This window comes from Echinops telfairi, unplaced genomic scaffold, assembly GCF_000313985.2.
Source record: "Echinops telfairi isolate 266 unplaced genomic scaffold, ASM31398v2 ScPeMD7_31;HRSCAF=116, whole genome shotgun sequence".
NCBI classification, from domain to species: domain Eukaryota; kingdom Metazoa; phylum Chordata; class Mammalia; order Afrosoricida; family Tenrecidae; genus Echinops; species Echinops telfairi.
The window spans coordinates 16,530,120-16,557,305 of record NW_022103928.1 but is presented as its reverse complement, the minus strand read 5'-3'; the positions used below and the strand labels follow the sequence as shown (position 1 = coordinate 16,557,305).

The following is a 27,186-nucleotide window of genomic DNA, read 5'->3' as shown; positions in this document are numbered from 1 at the left end:
AGGGGCTCCCAGGGAATGACATGAAAGAAGACGTGTATGAACTGCCGACTGTAACACTGTGGGCCTGCTCTGTACACCTCCGCCCAGTTCACAATTTTAAAAAACCCCACAAAAAACATAACAACGGAGAGCTAGACCACCAACTTAAAAATGAAAAGGACTATGAAAGGCACCCATTAGCTCAATGTTAGATCAATAATTAAAGAAAGCCTATTACATGCCAGGCACTGGGGATACTGGCATAGTGATGAAGCTGGGCCCAAAGCTTCCCGAACAAAGAGGTAGAAAGTACATTCTCAACAAATGGAACACAGAAGCAAGAGAGAACATGGTGTCCTTCATGAACTGAGAGCAGTCGGACACACCTACAACCTGGTGGCTGGTGAAACACACACTCGAGTCATGCGAAGGGGCTTTGGCTTTATTATAAAGACATTCAGAAGCCAGCGGTGAGTCTGCCTACCAAAGAGCACACTGATAACTAATGCAGCATCCTGATGAGTAAGTACACAGAATGAACCCTCAAAGGAGAAGAGGTTGGCCACTGATGGTGTCTCCATGGCAACCCTGCTACCTGCATCACTGCATCCCTATATCCCTAGGAGAGGCCGGGAAGGAGGTGGGGGGAGCTCTGATTTCCTTAGCTGCTTATCAGACCCACGGCTCTGGTAAGAACACCCAAGGCAGGAAAAATGGGTGAGTCCATCTGGATAAATTCCTCCACCTCACTTTATCTACCTGCTAACCATGATTTTACGACTTGTAAGCTTTTGTTTCATTGGACGGTTCACAGAAGGAGTTCCAAGAGACCTTTTTCAGACGATTTCTTTAGAGAAATGCTTTCTGGGAAAGTGACTACATCCTGGATTCTACCATTCTTCACACCTCTCAATTTCAAGGAAAGGGCTGGAAGACTCCACAATGTTCCTCTTCCAGGCCCTCTGTTGCGGCCCTTCTTTAGTCTCTGACTCCTTTGTGGAGGAGCTTGGCTAAAATCACATTCCCTCCGGATTTAAAGGCAATATAGTATACTGGATCACGACCTCAAATTCTAGGGCCACAGTGACTTCGGTTTGAATCCTAACTCTACGACTTCATGGAGTGGCAATTATGATTAAATACCAACAGCAATGCTCACTAACCCCCCGGCAGGGCTCGTCTGCCAGTGTGTTGGGCCCTGTGCTCGGTCCAGGGCTACAAACTAGCAAGCCAGCCGTTGTAGCTCCTGCACCCCAGAAGTGACAATCTGCTGCTGCTGCCACCAGCTGATTTCAAGGTGAATCCAACTGGCATTCCACTTAAGATGAAAACAGACCAAGAGAAATGAGATGGGTGGTGAGCAATAAACTTCAAGGTGCACTAGACCGCGAGCTAGGTAATTTGATTACCATCCCCACCAAAGTATCGTTTCTCATTGGCCATGCTTTGAGAGCCCCTGGGTGGCACAAGGATAACGGTACTTGGTTACTAACTGAAAGGCTGGGGATCGGAACCCTCAGCGGAGAGACCTGGTAATCTGCTTCGGCAAGTTCCCAGCCTTGGAAATCCAATGGAGCACAGTTCTTCCCCCAAGGCCCACAGGGTGGTCTGGAGTGAAAGCCAGCTCCACAGCAAGCAGTGGGTTTGGTTTACTAGGCTTTGAGCATTTCAAGGTCAAGTCCACACCAATGACCTTTTCTTACCAAAGTATAATAAAAGCAGGCGGGACAGATATTAAATGAATGATCTCTTACTAATCAAAGACTTCAATGGTGGCTACTCTCTTAATTGTCAAAAATCTTTTCAAAGTTAGTCAGAAGAGCCCAGGTTACCGTTGCCTCTTGAAACACCCACTGCGCCCAGGTTGATTCTGACTCACACCCCTGTAGGACAGGTAGAACGGCTGGTGGGTTTCCAAGGCTGGCATCACCACGGAAGCCGATTGCCACAGCTTCCCCTGTGGAGAGGCGGGTGGGTGATCGGTCTTCTGGTTCGTAGCTGCGCGTTTTACCCCCACCCCATCAGGATTCCTTAGTGCCCTGTGATGATGACAAGGGGAAGCTCAGAGAAGCAGAGTGGTACAGCTGCCACTAGCAAGTGCAAGACGTGGATCGGTGACCCCGAAGCTACTCTCCCCTCCTCTGCACCAAATGCCATTAAATCATATTTCTGGAAAATGATCTCCCCACCCTTTTTTTGAAGGAACATTTTCTGAATGCGTATCGAGCTCCATAGTTTGTATTTCATCCCCAACAACACGATGAGAAGGGAATGGGTGTCCTCGTTTTAGAGATGGAAAGACAGGCTCAAAGAGCTTCTGGGAGGCACCCATGCTCCCAGACCCTATGGGAGGGATCAGATGGGAATGCAAACCCTGGCTTGCTGGACTCCAGAGCCCTCCACCAGATCCCCAGCTGCCTGGCCGAGGGCCCCGGAGACGGACTGCACTGTTCCCTTAATCCCTGTAAAACAAGTTGTGAGGCTCTCCCGGTTCACAGAGAGGCCCCCAAATCATCCACAAGTCATAGGAAATTCTTAAGTGGCTGCTTATTAATAACCCTTTCAGTTTATATTAAGCCGCCTTTCATCCAGCGAGACTCAGCCAGCTACATACACAAAGACCCACTGACACGCAGCCATCTCTGGTGTGGAGAGGGGCCAGCTGGCAGTGGCGTGACTCGGGGGCTTGGCTGGGGGCAGGATTCTGGCACTGGTCACACCCTTCGACGCTTGACAGGAGCCCTTTAATGTCGGCCCTGAAGGACTGGAGGCCGGAATTTCCCAGAAATCCTTGTTCCTCAGTGAACGAGGCCAAAGGCTCAAGAAGACCCCAGTGGACTTGGGAAACAAGAGCACCAAGAAGTTGGGTGTTTCCCAAATACCGACGCTGGGAGTACAGCCCCTCAACTCACTTAGACACAACAGGGAAAGACATTATTTCCAGAAGAGCCCTGGCTTCAGTTCGCTCCGAGCAAAAAACAAAACAAAACAAACCTCTCAGGGCTCCCACAGCAGGAAAGGAAAGAAGGCAAGAGGTTGACTTGCCTTCTTCAAGCTCGATCTATGGGATGGTTTCTGCGGTTTTGGTCTGGGCCGGGTTTCTCCTTCCGTAGCAGTGATAGGAAGGAGGGCAGTGAGTAGAAAGAAGCAAACATTTCCTGGTTTCATGTTTTATTGGCAAGAAGCCCTGGATGAATTGAATTCACATGGTCTACCGGAGTAAAGCTTTGAAAATATTTTAAAATGTGTTCTATTCAGAATCGACAAGGTGATGGATGAAGGCTGTGCCGACCCCCTACCTGCCTCCCCTCCACCCCCCACCCCCACCCCTCAGCATGCTGGATGTACCAATACCACACGCCTTCGACATAGTTCATGGATGGTGGGCTAGACTTTGGAATTCCTTGGCACACAGAATGAGTCTTAGTCATCCATCCATGATCTCTTCACCACCTCTGTCTTTGCTGTCAGCAAGTGTTGGTGGTGCTGTGGGTTAGGTACTGGACTCCCAACCGCAACGTGAGTGGTTCAAATCAACCAGCCACTCCGAGGGAGTCAGACAAGACAGTCTGTTCCAGGAAAGATTTACAGTCTCAGAAACACCACACGGGGTCACTCTGAGCTAGAATCGACTTGGATGCCAGTGGGTTTCTCTGTACTTTCCAGGTAGGGAATCATGGCGAGCCCATGTGTGGCAGAATTCTCAAGGCCATTTTCGTTAGGAAGCAGATCACTAGATCGCTCTGAAGCTCCTTGGGGTGGGATTGAACCTCTAATCTTTGGGTTAGCACTTATGCTAATGACTTGTGCCATCAGGACTCCCTTATCTTTAGCGTCTTCTTCTAAGTCACTATGCCCGCTTGCCTGGGTGAGTGAAACAGTTTGCATCTCAATGTCCCTACCTCCCGCTCCAGCTCTCCTAGCATCAGTTTTCCACCAGCCGTTATTATTGATAATTATTCTTCTATAATGAACACTCGACTCTTTTGTTTAAAATCCTCCATTGGTTTCCATCAGGACAAAGTACAAACTCCTTCACTGAGGCCCATGAGACCCCGCCCAGTTTGGCCTCTCCCGGTCTTCTCTCCAACTTCCCTTGGTGCTCTCCTCCTCTTGTCTACCACACTTCTGCTACTGTGGCCTTTGTCCCCGATGGCCAAAGCTAGTCCTCTCTCGGGACCTTGCAGTGGTGGTTCCTCCAGCTGGATTATCTTCCCCAGCGCTTCCTGTTGGGCCTGTTTTCCATTTCGTTAGTTAGCTCTGAGGACTTCCGCTTCTCTTCTAATGAATCACCCAGTCTATTGGCCTTAACGATGTTCTTCATCCTTAACAATGATCACGATCAGAAACAGCCTCACTTATTGATGTGTCTATTACAGGTTTCCCCATCATAATGTAAGTCCTAGAAGGTCAAGGATCTTACCTGGTAACCAGAATGGACAGAGGACATTCAGTAAGTAGCCATTTAAATGAATCCCTAATGCCCTGCCTAGAATCTAGCCTGGCAGTTATTGACCACTGGGCCAAGAATCCTTCACAGTACAGTACACAAACAAATTACGACCAGTGTCAGATTTTCTTTTTCTTTTTGGGAGCCCCCGAGATGGCAAGCCGTTACAAGGATGCCAAAAATATCAAGTGTGCTTCAACGATAAAGTGAGTGCTATATTATCGAGACCTCACTGAAGATTAGTTGCCTTTGTCGTGGGTGACATGGAGTATGTAGAAGAGCTACGCAGGTTAGGGCAAAAGCATATGCATCGTCACTGTGAATGAACAACTGTGCCAGAGCGTGGTGCAATTTAATCCCAAGATGTTACAAAACGTTCAAAATCTGATTTGAAGAGAGTGATTGAACACCAGTGGCTTAGCCCAATATAAGTGGTCAACATAATTGTCAAATGAACAACGAAAAGTGGAGCCTATTGTTCCTGAGATGCAACAATGAAAAGTGGATCTCATTGTTCCAGAGATGCAGAACGAGCAAACCCTCCCGTGGTGTCAGGAGCAGAGAGTGAAGGCCGCAGTTTGCTCATTTGTCAAATGAAGAGGAACAGATAAGTCTCTACTTCAAGCACCTCAGCACTTAAACTTAGAGTCTGGCCATTATGGAGAAAGTATCCTATATCTCAAGGGTGGAAGGGAGGGTTTTTATTTTTCCAGCCTGCATCAACCTCTGGAAGTTTTCCTGAACGAATCTAGATTAAGCCACCATCCAGGCTAGCAGTTTTGAACCTGTGGGGGCCTTGGAGTCCTTTAAAAATCAGATTAAAGCTGGGATCCTCCCCGCTGAACATGAGTGCAGAAGCATACTCGAAACATTGACATTTAACTTCAGAAAGTTCATCGATTTGGTCCTTTGGTGCTCGTGGATCCCTAGTTAAAACCCTAAGGCTTAGAGACCTGGCAATGTGAGAACGGTCTTCTCGGAAGATGTAAACTCCTCACAGGGCCAAAGACAATGCTTAATCTATCACACATGCTTGAGTGATCGTCCTCACTCTGCAGAATGGCACGTGCATGTCCTAGTGACCAGTTAGGAGGCGGCCTAGTAGCAATCCAATGGTGCAGGACTTTAAGCAATTTGTAAGCATTGCCAGGCAAAGCAAATGAGTGTTTCGGGGGCTGGTTAGGCAGCCAAATTGACAAAGCGAAAGACAGGCAGGTTGGAGCTTGTTTGATCAATCAAGCCAGTGCTTACACTGCTTTCTTCCCATTTATCTTCAGAAGTTATTCTAGCAAGAACCCAGGCTCCTGTTGTTCAGAGAGGCACACGTGGCTCTTCAGGTCGCAGGGACACCCGGCTTCTTAATGAGGCAGGGGTTTCAGAGTGGCCCAACCTGCACAGGAAGTACGGACGACTTCGCTGTTCTACTCCCCGTCAAGCTGTGAAGGCTTGACAGGCTTCCTCGTCGTCATCTTCTGAGATGATGAACTCAAATGCAGTAACAGACTGAGGCAGGGATTTAAATGAAACCCTGAATCTTGACAGATAAGCTGTCAGGGGGAGGGTGTTAGCTGAGCCAGAAGGCACCGCTCCAGAGGCTCCAGAGCCTAACAAATGGATGCACTCCCTGCCCAGAGGATGCCTGCAGAAACAGCCCCCTGGCAGACGCGGCCAAGCAGGGCTTCCTCCGGGAGCATCACAGCCGCACAGCTGGATGAAGACCCTACATCACCGGTAATGAGAGGTGACAGGTAGCGAGAGAATGGCCACCACACTAATCAGGACGACAGAATTTAAATCCCAGGCACAGGGAAGAAACAACGGAATCATTAATTAATAAAATAGCCAACTAAATAAAACTTGGGCCAAGCCTGCCGGTCATCTACTTTGGATAGGAAAAAATAAAAAGAGGAATAAGAGAGGAAAATGGAATTTCTTAAGAGGCTCTGGTGGTGTACTGGTTACGGGCGGGGCTGCTAACTGCAAGGTCAGCAGTTCAAAACCACCAGCCACTCCGAAGGAGAAAGACAGAGTTCTCTATTCTGGTAAAGAGTTACAGTCTGGAAATCACAGAGGCCATCCTACATTGTCCTATATAGGGTTGCTATGCGTCAGCATCAACTCAATTGTACCTACCAACAACAGGTAACTAGTAGTTGTTCAATGCATATAGGAAGAGACTTCAAAAAGTTCACAAGGGAAAAAAAATCTCGTTATCTTTCAATTCCATTTTCCACAGCCTTTAAAAAAAAATTATTTATTAAATTTACTAAGTTGCCAGGAAAATCATCTTCCAGAGGGCTGCTGTGGCGTCGACTCTGATTCCTGGGCACCCCGTGTGTGCCAGAACGGAACTCCATTCCATTGGGTTTCCAATGTTGAACCCACAGCTCCACCCGAGCTCCTTGTCCAAGAACAAAGTAGGCTGAATTTCCTGGGCCAACCACAACTCGCTGGAACAGGCCACCTGGAGTGCTACGTTGAGAAGGATTCTGAAGTTGGGTCTCGGCTTGAAAGGGTGTGGTGATTACGAATGAGGTCTGCCATGGACAAGGGTACCGGGGAGTGGTCATGCCGGTGGCCAGGATTTGCCATACGAATCATGGTCGGGACATGTCTGAGAATGGAGTCAACTACAAGTCCTCAGTTCATGGAAGAAAACGTATCCCACTGAGGACTGTTGTCCCTCTCGTTCACGTAGATGCTTCGTGGGGAACAGGGAAGAACGAGATGAAAGCAGACATCGCTTTCTCCTGCCGGATGGCCGCATGCTATTCAGGACGGTGGCAAACCCCAAACTCAAGACCCTCACAATCAACCCCTTAAGGCTTCGCCGACCACACAGGCGCCCTCGGGAACCGCGTGCACTCGGCTGCCACAGCCGGATCAAAGGACACTCAGTTGAGTGAGTCCTATTCTCAATCCACAAGGACGTGTCACCTGACAGATGAAATCCAAACTTGTAAAAACACCGAGACCGAAAACCGGCTGAGACTTAATTCTAGAACATTCTAGAAACTCAACCAGAACCCCTCCCAATCCTCTGAACATTGCTCAGATGCAACTGTTTCTTTTCTAAGCCGAACTATTCAAGACCACAGAGTAAATAATGCCAGTTTGGCTAACCTTTGCAAAGTATTTTACCTCAAATTGCATAACTCGGAAAAACACTTTTTTTTTTAAGACCTAAAAACAGTAAAATATGGATGACAACTACTTCTATCCCGCAGGTACTCTAAGTGCTTGTAAGTGTTCATCCCACATAAATGAATGCATTTATTGCTATGGTATACTTGTAATAGTACACAGACGCCCACGTGGCCTGGTGGTAATGAGCTGGCTTACTAACTGCAAAGTCAGCAGTTCCAAACCACCAGGCGTGCCCAGGAAGGAAGACTGGGCTTTCTCCTCCCAGAAGCAGTTACAGTCTCCGAAACCCACAGGGGGCAATTCTTCTCTGACCTAGAGGGTTAGAATTGACTTGGGGGCAGCGAGTTGGTTTTGGAGTTTGAGTTAAAGCGCTTGGTTGTCAGTGGGGTGAACCTCCCTGGGGCTCTGGGGGAGACAAGATCGGGTGATGTTCGCCCATAAGGATGGTAGCCTTCGAGACACTATCGGCCCGTTCTCCTGGGTTCGGTGCGGTGGCTGGGGGTTGAAATGGGCTCGGTGGCACCCAACAAGAGGTCAACAGTCCCTCCCTCACAGAGCGCATCACGAGGATGAAACAGGCCACGGCGTACAAAACAGTGAGCACAGAGCCTGGCACATGGCTGGCCATCACTAAACATTAGTCATTCGCCCTCTTCATTAGTCTACAGATGGCTTTTTCATTATGCTACCAATGTAGACACGGAATCCCAGAAAAGGAGAGCGAGTTCTTAGCGGTTGACTCAACCAAGGAAGGGCATAATTGGGACTAAAGCCTGGGCCTTTGGAATTGATTTACATTTGCTTTTCTCTGGAGCACACGGCCTATGATCAACGTGGCTTACAAGGTGCAGCTTCAGCATCACCAGGGAGCTTGGGAGAAGTGCAGAATCTGCATTTCAGCCAGCCCCACAGTGTGTGCACGCTAAATTCGAGAAGCCTGGCTCTCCAGAACTCTGTAGGAGACTTGGCTACACTCAGAACCCCGGGGAGCTTCGGCGGGGGGAGCAGCAACCCCCCCACGGCAAGGGAGGCATCGATTCTCTCTTCACTCGTGGGAAACATTCAAAGGTCAGATGTTCTTCCAGGAAGATCATGTCATTCTCTGGAGGAATGCCGCGTCTTGTATCCCCGCACATTTTCACTGCACAGAGCAGCCAGGTCCTGATTTAAAACTTGACCTTTTCGTTCCCCACCCAAGCACAGCCAACAGTTCAAACCACACCCCATTCACAGCCAAGGCTCAGCGCATTTCAGAAAGTTCACACTCACTCAGCTCAGTGCTGGAGGAGAACAGCCAGATCATTTCACACAGGACCCTCCTTTCCCAGATGAAAGAACTGAGGCGGGGGTACAGAGAGCCCCAATTCTAACCCACGGCCATCAACTTGATTCTGACTCAGAGTGACGCTGTTATATAGCGTTTCCACGACTGCAAATCTTTGCAGGAGCAGGCAGTCTTATCTTTCCCCTGTGAAGAAGATGGTGGGTTTGAACTACTGACCTGGCAGTTCGAATTCCAAACCTTACCCAGTGCCATCAGGGCTCCTTCAGGAAGGGGGAAGATCCTGCTTGAGACCCCATACATTCCACTTAGTACCTGATGCGCATGCCACTGGGTACCAAGAGTCAACCAGTGTACCCACCTCTTTACCCACCTCTCTCCAGACTTCCACTGTTCATGGCCACATGTATAACCCAGCCAAATGCCACTGATCCCTCTCATCCAACAAAGGACTTCTACGTTGTCCTTTAAGCTTCATCCCAGTGTGACTTACAGACTTCCAAACCAACCTTCCCTTCCCATCACCAGAGCCACAAAGCCATATATGAAACACACCCTCGGTCCCTCTTTTATGCTTAACACAGACTCCTGTCCCAATTTTACCTATAGATCAACCCAAAGGGTTTTACTTCCACTGGGGGATCATTAGCTATTTCTCAGAAGATGGACACGCTAGAAGATCCAGAAGGAAAAGGAAAAAATAATCTACAGGGGTCACTGTAACAAGAGAGCCTGGCACGGTGGACATTGACTACAATTATTCTGAATGTGAGTTTGTTTTACCCTTCACTGCCCGTGTAACTTTGGGTAAATTACTCAACTTCTACGAGGCTTGGTTTTTCAATTATTAGAGAGTGTTAGAACTATCTAGCTGCAAAATTGTTGCAAGAATCAATAAGCCAACTACATAAAGCATCGCTCATGTTATCTGGCACCCAGCAGGGGCTCATTATAGGACAGTCATTTTTAAATGCCCACAACCACACAGACTACACAGACTCATCGCACTCATTGCCTTCGAATCCTTTCTGACTCAGAGCGACTCTACAGGATAGGTGGAACTGCCCCTGTGGGTTTCTGAAACTGTAACTCTTTACAGCAGTAGAAAGCATTGCCATTCTGCCTCAGAGTGGCTGGTAGTTTGGAATCGATGGCTTTGAGGTTGAACCGCCCAACTTGTAACCACTACCCCACCAGGGCTCTCACACAGACTCATGGACACCCCAAATACACACTTACCTATTAACAGATAGCCTGACACAACATTTGGCTCTGTGACCAGAGGAAGCCTAGCTGTTTCTTGGTGGAGCCCTGGAATTTCCATGAACAAGCACCTTTGAGAACTCCCAACTGGAAAAGAATGCCAAGAAGAGAGCTGGAAAAAAAATAGCATCCGGCCCAGATGAAATGAAATGCTAAGAATTCCTGTCCCAGGTATTCTTAAAACTGGATGAGGCTGGAGAATATGGATTAGGTTTTGTTGTTGTTTTTCGTATTAGGTTTTATTTTAAGGCTAACTTCCCTCAAAAACAAAACCCTAAGCCCTGCTGACATAGAGTCCCTTCTAAGGCCCAAGGACCCCAAGTGCCACAGCGGGGAACTGGGCTCAGAGGATTTTCTCAGCTAGAGTGTTTGCAGAAGCAGGTAGCCACGTCTCTCTCCTGTGATGCTCTTGGGTGGTTCGGACCAAGGAACGTTTTGGCCAAGATATCCATTGGCACCACCCAGGGCCATAAGGAGACATGACCATTTGAAGTCTAAGGCCCTCCCAGTGAGAGTAAGGAGACAACTCATATCAGTTCATCATGGAAGACAGACTGGGTGTTGAGCTGTTAAGAGAGTCCATCTGTACTCCAGAGCCCACGAATAAATGGTACCTGTGAGCCAGCCCATCGGTGTCCCAGGATGGATTACAGAGAGCAGAGATCATCTGTAGCCCTTTTTCCTTCAGGTACAGTCCATTGAATGAGCACGACCCTGGGGCCACTTTTCATAGGCAGCCACCCCGAATTCCCTGAAGACCCCACTTCCGACCATGGCTGTCTCTGCCACCTGTGCCTTCTAGGGAGTCTGTCTCACCTTCAACACAAATGCTTCTATTTCAGTCTCTGGTTCAACCACCTTGAGGCTTATCAATATTATAGCTGAACTTGCACTGGTGGCTTATCATCTGCTTCCCCAAGGCAAATCCTGGAAAGGAAAGGCTCACACTGCCCTTGTGGCTGGGCTCCTATTCATCGATGCACTCTTTCCCCAGCCTGCTGGTGGAAAACGTGTACTATGTTAAGTCCCTAGGAGGGTTTTAGGACTTTAAAATGGCTGCATTTTAAGATCTGTAGCACAGACGGAGAGAAGAGTTTCTAGCTAAAGGTGTCCTCTGAGATGCAACTTCACCCAAAGGGAATCTTTAGCTTTTGGTTTTCATGGCAGGTTGGAGATTTGAGATTTCTGATATTCTCCCAGCTGCTTCCCCACTCTGTCTTCCCTCCACCCTTCCTAACTCCCACCTTCTCTCTCTCTCTCTCTCTCCAGCCGGCCTGCTTTTTCCTTCTGCCTTGTCCTCAGGGAAATAACAGGATAAGCAAACCTGCAGCAGTTTTTTGTCTCTGAACAAAGACCCGTTCAAACAACACGGCAAAGGAAAAGAGAAAACCCAAATTTCCAAGCTCAACTGGCCAAGCTCCCCACAGAGATTTGGAAAACTTACCTTGGTGGTGATACAGAGTGGCCTTATCTGATATGTCCTCCCTTACTTTACTTTAAGAGCCTGTGCGTATGAAAACAACAACAACAGAAGAGTGTGTGTGCACAAACACACAGAAACAAGCTGTAAAAATCAGATGCTTTCATTACAGATCTCCATGGGTTGGGATAAGAACACGTGGAAATGTCACTCAAGTCAATGCAACACTGTCTAACTTCGACCCTTTGCAACAGCTCCTGCTCAGCAGCAGGTACCTAACAGCCAGTACAGAAACCAGAGAGGGAGTGAAGAGAAAGGTTTCAGTGGGTCTTCAAATGTGTGCACATACACACATACACACGCCCCTCACCTAAATGCCACCCAGACTTCCTCTTTGAGGAGCAGAACATTTTTAGTCTTTGGTGTTTGAAAACCACAGAGAAGGGAAAAGGCTTGGAGGCTTCAGGAGGTTTCTGACCCCCGTGGTAGGCAGGGCAGGGCAAGGCAGGACAGCAGTGGGTCCGTGTGCAACAGAAGAAGCTGGGTACCAGAAATGATCCCCAGCTGTGTGGGGGCTTGAGGGCAACTTACTTTACTTCTTGAACCGTCAGCTTCCTCGGTGACATGAACATGCAGAGCCCTGCCCTGCTGTTCACAAGGAGAAGATGAATGGGGCCGTCAGTCATTAGGCCCAGGAGGAAGTCAAGTGCAACACCGTTGAAGGCTAGGCAGCTCTCCGGAAATCAGGAGAGGTGCACGGTCAGGAGACGGTGGAGGTGGGCTATGTTCAATGTGCCCTCCTCACTCTCTGCAGGCAAAATCCAACTATACTGCAGACTGCTCGCGGCCAGGAGTGACCCACTCCCCGTCCTTGTCTCCTAACTGTGGAAAGAGCCTCTGCCCCACAGCTCTGTTCATTCACTTTTCATTTGTCCTCCAGATCCACGTGCCAGACAGAGTTCCAGCTCCCATAAATGAAAGTGAAAGACCTGGGAGGGGAGGGAAGAAACAATGGTCCTGTCCTGTGACCGGGGTCTGCTCGCTGGCATGGAGGAGGAAGACCACAAGTCTGGCAAAGACCTAATGTATCACTGAGAGACACGAAAGAAAGGCAGGAAGGACCGGGCCATGGGTGGCTGTCCCTTTCTCTCGTAACCTGAAGCAAGCAGCCTTGGCGGTGACCAACGTGCAGCCCTGGAACTTCTGAAGAACCAACCCGCAGGTGGGTCACACACATTAAGGCACCCCAGGATGGAGACAAAACCGCTCAGTGTTTGCACTGAACAGGAAGGAGTGAGAAAAAGACAGGCTCTTCCACGTAAAGTTGGAGCAGACGAGAAATCAAGATATACCCAGGTTCCAATTTGGGTCCCACTGTTTTCAACATGTGACTTGTCAGCTGCCTAGATGGCTGTCTTGGGAGGGGTTGGGGTAAGGGTGGGGGTGGGGGCTGTGCCTGAGCTCCAGCTAGCACTGGATAATTCTGATCACACCATCCAGTCACATCCAGTTCTGCAGGATACAGTTGCCCTGAATAATTCCTTTTATTCTATCAACTCAGCCCAGAGGATAAAAAGATGGATTTTTTTTTTTTTTTTACTTTGCATGGGAATGGCTTTGAACGTCACAGGGATTGGAGATGGCCCCTTTCGCACCAGCAAAGCCTCTTTGCAAACCAAATAAATGCGGGGATATTTCCTTTTCAGGGGACGGTTTTGATTTTAGCAACACCACTGTAAGAATAACGATGCAAAGCTCACCACGACCACCACCATAGGAGCCAACCTTTACTGAGCACTGATGTGGCCAGACACTGTGCTGCCAAGGGCTTCTTTTCCGATGTGGCTCATTTCGCTCTCACAGATTGCCTGTGCTGTACCAACAAGAAATTGATGCTCGGAGAGGGGGCTCAGTCTGTCTTCAGCTGTCTGAATCCAAAGCCCAGACCTCGGTAAACATCATCCCTCCTCACCGTGGTGTACCCTTCTGTAAGCTTCGATAAATGCCTCTTCCGTTCTGTATCTCCATGTCTTTCCCCAGGGCATGGAGCACCTTTGCAGCCCTGCCATCTGAAATGGCATTATTTCACTCGTCCTGGCTGTCACTGTCCCCTGCCAGCCTCCCTTCTGCCCTCCCCCACCCCCCAACTATTTACACAGACTAGAACGCTATGACCGATGGAGTTGCTCTATTTTTAAGTGTCACATTAAAACAGCATCCCCGAGGGGAGAGAGCATTTGATGGAAAGGCAGAACCTTTACAAGCACCAGAGGAGGCATTAAAATGTCCAGAATATGGTAATTTTGCCAAACTTGGGACTTTACTCTGGAGCCCGTGGGGACCCTCGTTCTGATCCATCTGTGAAAGCCATCAGCGGTCAGTAAGCCTTCTGGGCAGCAGGGTTAGCACAGGCAATTTTGCTTCATTTAATTCAAGTCTCACTGAGATGGTCTAAAACACTCCCCCAGAAGAGATGGGCCATGAAGCCAACTGCAGCCACATGAGCCCCCGACTGGGGCCCTGGCTGTCAAGGTATCTATATTCCTGGCATCGCTCACCCGACAGCCCTCCCTTGACTGTGGCCCTGGAAGCACTGATGCTGTAAGCAGAACCTGCTCGCTCGGGAAATCATCTTGGTGCCTAAGTTACACAGGCGCCTGCGAGGGCACGCCATCATTTCCAGATCACCGACCCCACGTGCCACTTGGCCCAGGCCGGATTATTTCTGGTTCACAGAGGTCCCGCAGGACCCCAGCACCAGCCCAAGACGACAAAACAAAAGCTAACGGATCTTAAAAATCTATATTCCATCTCAAGAACGCCATAGCCGATTAGGAATGCTATGATTGGCTTTCGGGAAACAGAGAAGAGCCAGACGAACTAACCAGGACCACTCTGCCCAGACGGAAGCCCGGTGTGGGCACCCGGAGTCAGTCGTGTGTTGCATGCAGGCTGGGCAGGCATATTCCGGAGCGCGGTCACCATTTCCCAGCTGAGAGCGGTAGATAAAATTAACCCCAAATCATTCGAACACCATTTCTCTGCCTGGAAGTCCCAGCTAAGTCTCCATTCCTATGAGACACCTGGGGCTGACATGACCCCACCCTGCGTGAACACTGCCAGGTGTTCGCTTTTTTTTAAAAACCTTCTCCCCCACCTTCCCACCCCGCCCCCGATGCTTTTTCTTGTTTTCCAAGGGAACTTAAAGGTTGTTTTGCAGAACGGCTGCGTGTTCCCTGTCGTTCATGCATTTTTTCCCCTGGATTCCCTACAGCTGTCACATAGATCCCCTTGCAACTGCACTTGCTAACATGCAAAAGGAAAGGGAAAGGGGGCCCGAGACTACCCCGAATGCCACCTGGCCCAGGTAAAGTACTGCCCCAGGTCCTCCTGAACGCCAAACCCGTCTGTCTGGCATTCTCATCCTCACGCGAAAGCAAGTGCTGGCTGCAATTTGTTTCGATCTGGTACCTACCTCCCGGGAGAGCCAAACGCCACGCCGAGTCCCCTCGCTCAGAGCGTCCGCCGGGCCCGCCGAGCTCGTCAGTGGCCCCAGTTCACTTTCTCCCTGGGACTGGCTCCTAGGAACTCGCGCAGCACCCCCGGCAGCCAGAGCATCTTCTTGCCAAAACCCTCGGTGCAATCACCACCCTTCCGGCAGCCTCCAGCCCCAGCTCTTCTGCACTCGCGCCTGGAAAACAGCCCCCGCTGAGGGAGCTGCCACGCCGCCGGGGGCAAAAGTGCGCCTTCCCTGCTTCGAGCCCCCGTCCAGAGCACCCAGTGCTGCTCTTAACGCCCCTCCCCGGCCAGCCGAAGGAAGTCACTCACGGACCCCAGCCTGGGCGGCACCAACTGATCCCAAGCCAGCCCCGGGGCGTCCAGTCAGCTGCTCCGAGAGCCTGAGACGCTGAACCAGGAAATAAGCAGCTCGGCCAGAAAAATCCTAATAATTGTCGGCGGAGCTGCGAGCCGAGCTGAGAAGTCGCTGTTGCGGGGCTCGCGTCCTCGGCATGCTAATGAGGCCGTGATGTCAGCAAGTCCGTCATGGGCATCTGGACAGCCCTGTCCCTGCTGCCCAGCTCTGAGATTTATTTACATGCAAATTAGCCTTATCTTCCGAATCAATATTCCCTAAACCCTGGAGAAGGGGGAAGAAAGCCTTTGCTGAATGCAGAGGCCCCTGCTAGGCAGCCCCCAGATGAGTTCCCCTCCCCAAAAAAAAAATCGCCTATAACCAGAGAGGCTTTTACCAGACATGCCTAGCTCTCCCATTCAAGGGCTGTGCTTGTGCCAGGATCCGGTCTGGGCACAGTGATCAACCTGCGAGCCTGTTTCAGATTAAATGTCTGCCGGCTGCCGCCCCAACGCAGGAGTAAATTACAGCACCCCCATGCAACCCAGCTCCCCCAAATCGCTGCGTGGAACCTCCAATCTCCTCTACTTTGTTTTCATTCCTGCGCTCTCTTCAACGTTCATTCCAGCACGTCAGCTGTCCGCTGGCCTGCCTCGAGGTTTTGCGCCCAGGTGATGACTCAGTCACCCGTGCCCCTGTCCCCCACCCCAACAAGGGAGCATGGGACATCACAGGCATAGCCTGCTCAGGGGCTTCTAAGGACTCTTAAGCCCAGAGAGCACTGGTCCCATCTTCTCCTTTTACAGGAGAGGAAGCTGAAGTGTTGATGCTTTAGGCACTCCCCCCCCACCCAAGCCCCAGCCATGCAGAGAATTTCAGCAGTGGTAGGGCCGGAACCCAAATTTCCTAGACCTTGGGCAGGAAAAAGCATTGTTAAATGCCTTTGAGCCTCTGAGCTCCAATCACTTCTCTGTACACTGAAGGGGCCTGTTGAAGCTATCACGAAGAACTAACTCTAGGGATTTGGACGGCTGTGGGTTCGAATCCGCACTCTGCTTCCTGCTTGCAACCTGACTTTGGATAAGGAATTGAACCGTAGGGAGTCTTCCTTTTGTTTACCTGTGCTGATCCCTCACTGAGAAACAGCCCACTGAGCACTCACTATATGCCACACACTGTTCTAGAGCCTGGGGGGGGCGGGGGTTTGCGGTCTCTGTTCTCACAGAGATCTCTGGTCTCACCACCACTTCCAAACCCAAACAAAGTCACTGCCATCAAGTGACTCGATAGGACCGGGGAGAGCTGTCCCTGTGGGTCTTCTGAGACTGCAACTCGCCTGGGAGTAAAAAGCCTTATCTGTCTCCTGCAGAGCAGACAGTGGTGAATTGCTGACCAGGAGGGAAGCAGCCCAATGGGTAAGCACTCCATCACCGAGGTGTAATCACAGAACGCCTAACGAGGTAGCTCAGGTGTGGAGAGGATTCACCCAACATCACACGCAGTCAATAGCAGCTCTCTCTGATCTTTTGGAGGAAGTCCAGAAAACACACACGTGGCCTTCCTCCAATCAAGGATGACCACTGCCTCTCCCTTCTGAGTACTTCAAGGGTCATCTTTTACTTTTCAAAAGCAATTGTTCTCCCAAAGCTGCCTGTGCAGCATCCCGGGCCAGGTGAAAGACAGCGCAAGGCAGCCCAGCCAATATTCTGGACTCCGTGCCTGTGAGAAAGAAGCGCTGGGGGACACTGTGGAGGGGGAGAAGGCCTGGAGAGGTGTAGCCCCACGGTGCACAAAGGCGCCCCAGCAGGACAAAGCGGCCAGCACGGCTCCTGGCCCACACGCCCCCCCCCCCAAAGAACCCACTCTGATGAGCTGTGCCCTTCCAGCTGGGGTTCCTGAAGCTTCAAATGAATTTCTTTGTTGGATGTGGGGAAGTTAAATTATGCCTTTTGTTATACGTAATTGTATTAATAATGCTTAATAACTTCTTTCAGAGTACCTCTCTCTGGTTCACAGAGACCTTTCATGGTGAAAATCATGGGACCTGGAATAACTTTGCATGAATAGAAATGGAACGGGCGAGAATGAGGAATGTGCCTTGCGTTAGGTCTCCATTCTGCGTAACTCAGAACTTGTCAGCGGGTGGCTGGTCCTTCCCACCCCAGGTCTGAAGACCCTTCAAAGTCTATTACCAGGTAGCAGTTTGGGGCCACTGCCAGACAGGTGGAAGCAGTGTCATTCTACCTGCTAGGGCCAAGGACAAGTCCTTTCCCATTCCGTGGCCCAGTTCTTCATCTGAAGATGAGCACAGTATTCCCAGATCTATTTGTTATTTGAATTATGAGAAAAATTCTTCAGTCATTGACAATGAAGAGAAAAGGTGGTGTAGAGAAAGGCACAGGAGGTTTCTTTAAATCTGGGGTAGAGATCATGCATAGCTACTAACTTTAATACGGGTCTGAAATGGATCGCCTGGGCTTAAAGTCTACTTCTGATACCTGTTTGCATGGGCAGAGATTCTCATCTGTAACTTGGGGACAAGTAACCCAAGTGTCTGCCTTCACAAGGCCAATGTGAGGGTCAAGTGAGAATTAGCATGAAACTCCTAGCACCCGGACTTGCATACAGCAAACACCCAGCAGACATGAGCAATTGAGGGGAGAAGGCTCCCACCGTTAACTTGGGGACAGATTAGGACACTGACCAGTTAACGTTCAGAACTCAGGAGAAAGCAGGTGAGTGAAAGGCTGCAAAACCATCCCCCCTCCCAGGGCACATCTCAGAGTCCACGTAACGTGGTTGAGCCTCTGACATGCTCTTCTCTGCACGAGACATCGCAAATACTCTAGGATTGCTATGAAACTGGTGATGAAGTGGTGGTTCAGGGGGAGAAATCTCATGCTCGATGCAGGAGAGCCAGGTTCAATGTCTGGCTAAGCCCTTGGAGGCTCGTGTGCTTCTATGATGCTAAACAGATGTCAGGAGACCTTCCAGACTAAGGCAGACCGGGAAGAAAGGCCTGGCAACCTACTTCTGAAAACCAGCCAATGACAAGCCGACGGCTCACGATGGTCAGATCTAATTGTACAAGGGGTTGCCATGCATCGAGGACCAACTCTCCAGCAGCTACAGCAGCAATGAAACTAGAGAAGGAAGCTATACAAACAACGCTGTTATAAGACGCCAAGTAACGATTGGGAAGCATGTATTTTCCTCCCATCCAGTCTCATCTATGTCCACTCACTCATTAAATGAGCACCTATAATTTGCCTGAGACTGCGTTAGGCCTTAGGGGCATCAAGGTGCCCAAGATAGACATGGTTCCTGTCTTTTAAGAGCTTAGAAATGAGAGGGGGAAGACAGGCAATGAAGTAAACCATGAGAATGGAATCTGATGAATGTTTTGAGAAGGTGAGGGCTGAGACCCCGGCGGTCTGACCACTGTCAGCAGGAGGATGGTGACAGCACATGGCCTAGTTTCTTCTACCTGCCCTGCTCCCTGAAGGTGCTCAGTGATAAGGGAGCTGGCGAATCAACGCAGCCCCTTGCACAGATCATTGATATTTTAAATATCCATGAATTGATAATTCCTTGTGACAATTATTTTCATCCTCGAGAACATTCTGTTCAGAATTTTCGGAAAATACACTGGTTAAGCATGAGACAAAGTGGGAACTTTGAGAATTTCACGCATGTGGCAAACAGACAAGGATCACCCTGTGATTTACTAATACAAACACATGCACATAAGTGCAGGCAATATATAGGAAACATTCACACTGGTATATACTGTGGACCTAGGGGACAGAGAGGAGAAAGATGGGGTTTTTACTCCTGTAAACAGTTACAGTCTCAGAAACTCACAGGGCCAGTTCTACCCTGCCCTATAGGGGCGCTATGAGTTGGCACCAACTCAGGGGCAGTGAGGTTGTTTGTTTTTAAATGGGACATAGGAAGGGGACTCTTTGGCGGTAAAGTGTTCAGCTGCTAACCAAAAAGTTGGCTGGTTCAAACCCACCAGCCAGTCTGCAGGAGCCGAGGCAGTCTGTTTCTGTGAAGGTGTCAGCCTCGGAGACTCAGTGGGGCTGTTTCACGCTGTCCCACAGAGTGGCCGTGAATCTGAACGGACTCAGGCAGTGGGTTTAGTTGTTCTGGTTTGGTGAAAGGTTGGAGATTCCTGTTGGCATACCACCAACTCCCAAACCAATCTCACTGCCACCAAGTCAACTCTGTCTCATAGAGACCCCATAGGCCAGGACAGAGCTGGCCCTGTGGGTTTCTGAGACTGTAACTCATCACTGGAGTAGAAAGTCTCAATTTTGCCCCTGGGTAGGGGCTGGTGGTTTCGAACTGCAGACCTGCTGGTTAGTAGCTCAATATGTAACCCTATGCCACCAGGGACACCAGAGCAGGATGTAAATACTGGCCTCTAGAAGGTTCCATTCAAGTGGGAAAATAGATGATACATTTAGCCAAAAGGCTTTAGCTGCATATCTCATTTGGAAAGGATGACAGGGACACACGATGGACCGTGTCTGTGATGGTCAAGAATCAGGGAGTCAAGAATCAGTGGGAGTGAAGTTGGGCTCACTCCAAGGGCAGCGGCAAGAGAGGGCAGTTCCGGGCAGGGGTGCATGTGCGGCTATGAGGCCGAGCATTAGCATGAATGCAGCCTGAAGGACCCATCTGTACGGGCACAAGACAGCAGAGCAGCGGCCGCCAGCACTGCAGGTACGGACAAGGAGGCTGCTCCTCACGGGCCGGACAATCAAATCCTCTTTCAATTTGACGGGGCGTCCATCAGAATCTTATTAGAGGATTATGGGGAAAGGTTAAGTGAATGCTTGCTGGCTAACTCACAGAAGAGCAGGGAACGGTGATGACAAGGACAGTGACCTCCCAGAGAACTGGCTTTCAGGAGCAAACTGGTGACAGGCGGTTTTTTTCTTAATCTCCATTTCCGAAGGTGAAAAATAAGAAGGAACAGATTTTATGTAAACCAAAGAGGGATTGCACTTGGACTTGAGGATGATTTTTAGTACTCAGGGTGATTGGCAGCAGCACAGAGAAAAGGCTAGTGTTATGGTCAGGGGAGGACTTTGAACAGATCGAGGCCAGCACCAGCCCTGGCCAGTCTAGATCACCGCCTTCTGAGTGTGCTCTGGTGAAAAGCCAACAGCTTGTAGGGAGATTACTAATGTTTCAAACCAGACACATAACAAAGTTCATCCAAGTTTACTAAAACTGTGTGTGTGTGTGTGTGTGTGTGTGTGTGTGTAAATAATCCACTCCCGAGCAGCTCCCCCATATGCAGACTTCAAAGGCCAGTCAAGGAGGCTGTCGGATGCAGGAGTTTCAGAAAGTTCATAGGAAAATGGAATGAAAGGATCATGGAATTCCTCAGGAACTACTGAAGCCACTCTCAAATACACTCGTGGGTCAGGTCGGGACACAGTCACAAATAATCCCCCAAATCCCAAGGGTCTAGGACCACGAGGGTTGGCTTCCCACTCACCCACAGTTTGCTGCAAGCCCCATAGCACTCCAGGAGCCTCTATTCCAAGTAGCAACTCAGGTATGTAGCCAACGTCTCCCCTTGTCTCTGTGATCTTAGGGCATCACTTCTGGGTGACAGCAACAGAAGAGCAAAAGAACCACGGATGGGGGGGGGGGGAGTACCTCCTCTGGTCAAACTAGTCTCCATACCTCACCTGCCAGCAAGGTAAGCTGGTAGCTGGCCATGGAACACCCAGGAAGAAGAGGAAAACCGGATCCTGGGGAAGCCCAGTGAGGCCTGCTATAGGCACCAACGTTCACTATTGTCAATCAAAGGCTTTCTCAAAGGCCTTCAACCCACCAAACCCATCTGTCTGAACATACAGGGGTGGTTAACATACAAACATGATCACAGTCCTTGAGAGAGATCAGCATCAATGCCATTTTACCCCTGATGGGGGCGAAGCATTCTTCTTCGTTTCGATTTTTTAATAATTATCAAGCAACAGCATTCTATCCAGTAACCACACAAAAAAATCAAGGATTACAACCTGCGAAGCTTCTCTCATGCAGACAAAGACGCATCGGGTACTCACAGGGATGGAACACTCTTCGTACAGCGAAGTGCTCCAGAGACGCATTCCTCACCGCTTTGATGCGGATTCCCACTAACAACCCCCAGCAGGCAGACCTGAATGGCAATCTGGGTTCCACCCTTCCTGGCTACATGGCCTTGGTGCTGTAGCCCACCGACTTTCTGTCAGCCTCCGTCTCCCCCTCTAGAAAATGGAGGCGTCTATCTACTGAAGACCTGGGGAGGGTGGGACGACGCATACAAAGCATTTTTCAGAGTGCCTAGCATTTGTGGTCCTTGTTGGGCACCCCCCGGGGTTGCGGCCGATTGTGGCAGAGCCGCACCATGCTTTATAGAAGCAAGTCAGCAGGTCCTTCTCGTGCAGAGACCCTGGGTGAGTTTGAACTGCCAACCTCCCGGTTAGCAGCCAAGAGCGTAACTGTTGGCTCCCGGAGCTTCTTTTATGCAGCACGCGGTAGGAGCACAGGCAGACTGCTCCTCTTTGTCTCCCGTACTTTGGACCGGTCCCTGGCGCAGGACGTCAAGCTTGGTAAAGTAGAGGGGCAGTGGAAAAGAGGGCGACCAGCCCCTCCTCCAGATGGACTGACGCAATGGCTGCAACAACGGCTCCAACACTGGAACACTTGTGAGGCTGGCACGGGAGCACACGGTTGAACACACGGTGGCTCTGAGTTGGGATGGGGGGGGAGGGGCGGGGCAACAACCACGATGGCGGCAGGAGTTAAATCCGTATTATTCCCCCTTGGTTTTCAAGCACAGGAAGGACAGCCACAACCATAGTGCTAGCATCGTTCAGGATAAACGTAAGATGAGCCCTCAGCGGAATTCTGAAAACCTTCTCTCCTGCCCTCGTGTGTAAGATTCCAGGTCATGAAACCCTTCAGACCACAGGCATTCCTCCACCCTGCGCAAATAACCGCCCATCCTCTAAACCCAGAAAGGGCGGGGGTGGGCGGGTGGGTGAGGGGTGTGTCTTCGTTCCTTTTTCTCCCTCCTCTTTGAAACCTACATTTCATACATTTTAATTATTCCTGCTCCCAGTGATCTGGTGTGCCACATTTTAATACAGCCCTTGATCCCCTTTTAATTATATCCAATAAGGACATGTTAGACAGTACAAATCAAAACAAAGACTGTGAGAGAGATTGCTTCCCCACTAAAGAAAATTAAAGATTGGGTCCCTGATTTCAACATGTTTACTGGAGAGCATTTTCCTGAATGTATTGTTACAGTGACAGGATGTGCCAGCAAACACTACCTTTGTCTTAGAAAAAAATCAAGCTTCCCTTACTAAGGCAGGTTGCACAAGGAGCCCAGCAGCAGGCCGGATAGTCTCTAGGCTAACGACTGGGAGGACCATGGAGGTGCTCAGGGATGCCACAGACTTCCAGCTCTTCCTAAATCCAAGCACTCGGGCTGCTCCCTGCTTCTCTTGAGACAAACATGGGCAAAATGGAAGACATTCTGGGAAAAAGAGACTGTAACTGTGTATGGAAGTAGAAAGTCCAGCCTTTCTCCAAGGAGCTGCCAGTGGATTTGAACTACCGACCATGAGGACTGCAGCCCAATGCTTAACCGGTATTTTTTACTTCTTTAGGTATTGCTTCTTGTAGTTCTCTCTCTTTTTTGTTACAAGCATTTTACTGGGGGCTCTTACAGTCCTTATCACCATCCATCCATCCATCCGTTGTATCAAGCACATATGTACATTTGTTGCTATCATCATTTTCAGAACATTTTCTTTCTACTTGAGCCCTTGGTATCAGCTCATTTCCCCCCCACTCCCTTCAGCCCCTCATGCATAATTTGAAAATTATTATTTTTTTCTTAGTTTCTTGTAGTTCTTTGAACCTATTTGTAATAGCTGCTTTGAAGGGTTATGTGCTAACCATGATGGTGGGCCCCTCACAGGTACTTTTTTCTTCCTTTGTTAGATCACACCTTTCTGCAGGGGAGTTGCCCCTCGCTTGTGCAGCGGCCTCGCTCACTGTCATTTGCTGGCTTTTGGTGTTTAGACAAGTTGAGTGAAGTCTGGTTGCCCTACGATGTCCCCAAGAAGCTGCTTCCCAGCCGGCAGGAATATAACCTGCCAGAAAACTGAGGCTGGTCTCTACCCACTGATTTCATACCCAATAGTCATTTGGCTTCTACTAATTACTAGATGATTGCTCTATTGTCTTTGGCCATACCCTGGGGCTTAAATCGGTCCCTTCTGATCTGATTAAAGAAGGCTCTTTCCAGGGTGTTGCCAGCCTTTGAGGCTGCCCCTCCCAGGGTGAACTCAGCTCTCCACCTGGAACTAGGTGGGGAACAGACCCATCTTCTTGGCCACCCACTCCTGAAGCAGAGTTCCCATCCTGCTGAGAGTTGAGGTGACAGACGTGAGGGGATGCGAGTGGACCATGGCCTAGATGTGACAGACTCCAAACAATTCTCACGACAGTTTATAGATTTATCTCGCTCTTTGTCAAATGTAAATGCAAATACCTCAGGATCCTGCAATCTCTCTACTTGGCATATGTACCCTTTAGAAACAGGGAACAAAACACGAACAGATACATCATGCACAGGGAACCCATGTTTATTTATGAGAGTAATTTCTTTAATAGAAAAAAAACAAACAAACCATCAGAAACCAGGTCTGTGGAGGAATGGATAAGCAAACCCTGCCTATACACACAACAGAAGAGCAGGCATCCTTAAAAACCAGTGCTGAGTCTGGACCAAGTGGAAGAGCATTATGCTCAGTCGTGACACCACTATTACAAAGGAAAAATGGTTTCACACCATGAAGAAGACTTTGAAGACCAAAGAGGCCAGGGGCAGTGGCGGGGTGGGGGATGGGGGAGAAGAGGGTTGGGGCAGGGAGGTAAGGAGGAAGGATAGACGGGAAAAGGGGGAAAAAGCAGAAAGAACTATGTGTGTGTGTGTGTGTGTTTCCTGTGATCCTGTCACTGCTTTGATGGGAGGGGCTGTGCAACTACATACAGTATGTCATTCTTACATGTGTTACAGCCCACAAATAAAAAGGAGGGTAAACATAAAAAATAAGTAAAATTATTAAAAAGCGAGAGAGAGGAGCCTCACCCTGGAAGGCCCTGCAGATGCCTTACCCTTCAGACCTAAACATGGGCCTGAGTGGTTTGGTATAAAAAGAGGAAATGTAAAATTGAAAAAACAAAAGACAGGTTCATTTTCAATAGTCAGCAGTGACATGACTGGATGGGGAAAGTGCCCGCCTTGCTCCTCGCTGCCATTCCGGGCAGATAGCGGGCTCCGTGGGCCGCAGCTGAAGCGAGCTGCCCCAGCTGCTATGGCCGTGTCCTCAGTTTCCAGAGGAGCCTTCTGAAGTCCTCCAGGTGATTCCAACACATGTTCAAGGTTAAAACTCAAGCAAACTCACTGCACTCAAGTTGATTCCAACTCACCGTGACCCTGTAAGACCGGGTAGAACTGCCCCTGGGGTTTCTGAGACTGCAACTCCTCTTTGGATAACAAAGCCTCATCTTTCTCCCTTGTAGCTGCTGGTGGTTCCAAACCACTGACATTGCAGCAAGCAGCCCGATCCATTACCCACGATGCCATCAAGGGTCCGTGTGCAAAGTTAAGAACCACTAATCCAAGTAAGGAGTCCCTGGGTGAGCATGTTCACTGCTACCTAAGAGGCTGGACACTTGAGTCCTCCCAGAGGTGTCTTGGAAGAAAGGCCAGGTGATCTATTCCCAAACACCAACTCTGGAGACCCTATGGAGCACAGCCCAGCTCTGACACACACAGGTCACCCTGAGTTGCAATAGGCTTGCCAGGTTGTATACATACACAATGATATATATATATATACAGTTTAGCACCCACCAATGTTGGTGCTTTATATAATGTTCCCTGCTGACCTTTAGGACACTGTGGGGTAAGTGTGGGACTGCTAACCCCAAGGTTGGAGGTTCAATCCCACCAGCTGTTCCTCAGGAGAAAGATGAGGCTGTCTGCTCCTGTAAAGATGTATAGCCTCGGAAACCTTGTTGAATACCTATCCCTACGTATGCCACCATTAAAAGCAAACTATCATAGCTGGCAATCTATTTATGGCTATGACAATTATGAATAACTACAGTTCTTTATTTCCATATAACTCTTCCACGATGCCCCCCCAGCCCAATTTTCCCAGAAGCTGATCAGGGCCCCAGGAGCATGTCACCAGACATGTGAGTGGTGAAGAAGACAGGAACTAGAAATGCAGCTGTCACATGTATCCCTCAGCCCACGATGACGATTTCCACATCTGTTCAGCTTAACCTTGAGTAGCCTGTCACACCTATTCACACCGATGAGCAGCTGGCTTCCGTCGCTTTAAACAGCACTTCGTTTGTCTTGGCTGGAAAGACAGTCCTATTGCGAATGGACGTCCTGGAAACAGAAGAACTTGACCCTGGAGCTCTGGCTCTTGCCTTCTGTAGGACCCTGGGCATATTACCTAGCCTCTCTGTTCTTCCGGAGTCTCCTGAGGATCCTGATCTAGAGTCTGAGACTCTAGGCTCGCTCAGAGTTATGGAAGATGACGACGATGCTTTCTTTGTACAATGCCACCAGAGCGCCACCCACCACAGGACTATGGGGGGATCTGTCCTGGGAGAGGGGCTACGGAGGCCCATTGTCCATGCTGTGTTGCATAATTGTTACCTTCTGACAACTGCAGAACTCAGTTCTTCAGGAAGTTACAGAACCTGCGGGACTTACAGAAGCCCCCGTTTAGTTTGCTTCTGTGTTCGTCCATCTTTCCCTTCAGAGGAGCAGCTGGAGGAGGGTGGAAGACCCAGACACCAAGTAGCTGGCGGGGAAGAAGGCTCCGTGGTTGGCAGGCTCCTCTGGAGAAGGGGCAGGGGAAGCCATCTTCACCACATCATTTTGGTCGGTTAGATCTTTCGAGATTCCAGGAGAACTGGTCACCATTGAGAATCGTGACTACTGGCGACCTCGTGTGTGACTGTAGAACTGTGCTCCACGAGGTCTTCAGTGGCTGGTTTTCCAGGGGACTGCCAGCCCTTTCTTCCAAAGCACCTCGAGGTGGGCATGTCCCTCCAACCTTTGGGTTAGCAGATGAACGTGCACCACGCTGGGTCTCTTTATATGAGACAAAGCGGGCAAAACTGCCAGCACACAGCAGGTGCTCAATAAAGGTTTATGGAGCCTGAGTGTAAACACACCATCAATCTTGCTCTGTATGCGAGCGGCTGGAGCCCTGAGGTCTGAGAGGTCGTCAGCATACACCACTCAAGCCGTGCCCCTGCCCCTCCTCCACCGCCCCCTCGACTGGGGGCCTGTGTTGTCACTGTAGGCCGGATGGGTTTAGGCTGCCTTGTTTATTCACCCTGCTTCCTGAGATGCCACAGCACAGCTAGCAGGAAGGCTGCTGGTGGCTCGTCGGGGTCACCAGGGGACAAGCCTGCAAGGATGTCAGAGCAGGTGGCTGTGGTGAATTATTTAGCACCCCTTCTCTGAGGGGGCCAGGCACGCACCTCACAGCAGGCTCTACACACAGCAAGGTAGCAGCCTGTGACTCATGCAGCACATCCCTCTTCCCTTAAATGGTGCCCACAGAGCCCAGTTGGAGGGCTGGAGGGAAGAGAGGGGGGCTGGCAGGCATCTCTGAGCAACTCATCACAGCTGGGGTGGCTGTAGAAGGGAGGGCTGTGAGGAGCCCAGC

General features: G+C 49.8%; 1 protein-coding gene across 2 annotated transcripts in view; it reads right to left on the bottom strand.

The window, feature by feature from the left end:
- PRICKLE2 (prickle planar cell polarity protein 2) overlaps positions 1-27,186 on the bottom strand; it is a 181,002-nt gene that overhangs the window by 120,232 nt on the left and 33,584 nt on the right. The window contains exon 1 of one of the 2 annotated variants that reach the window (XM_004702414.2): positions 15,017-15,356. The exons of the other annotated variant lie outside the window; for it this stretch is intronic. The gene's annotated coding sequence lies outside the window, so the exon portion shown is untranslated. Of the gene's footprint in view, positions 1-15,016; positions 15,357-27,186 lie in introns of those variants that run through there. 2 annotated transcript variants of the gene reach the window in all.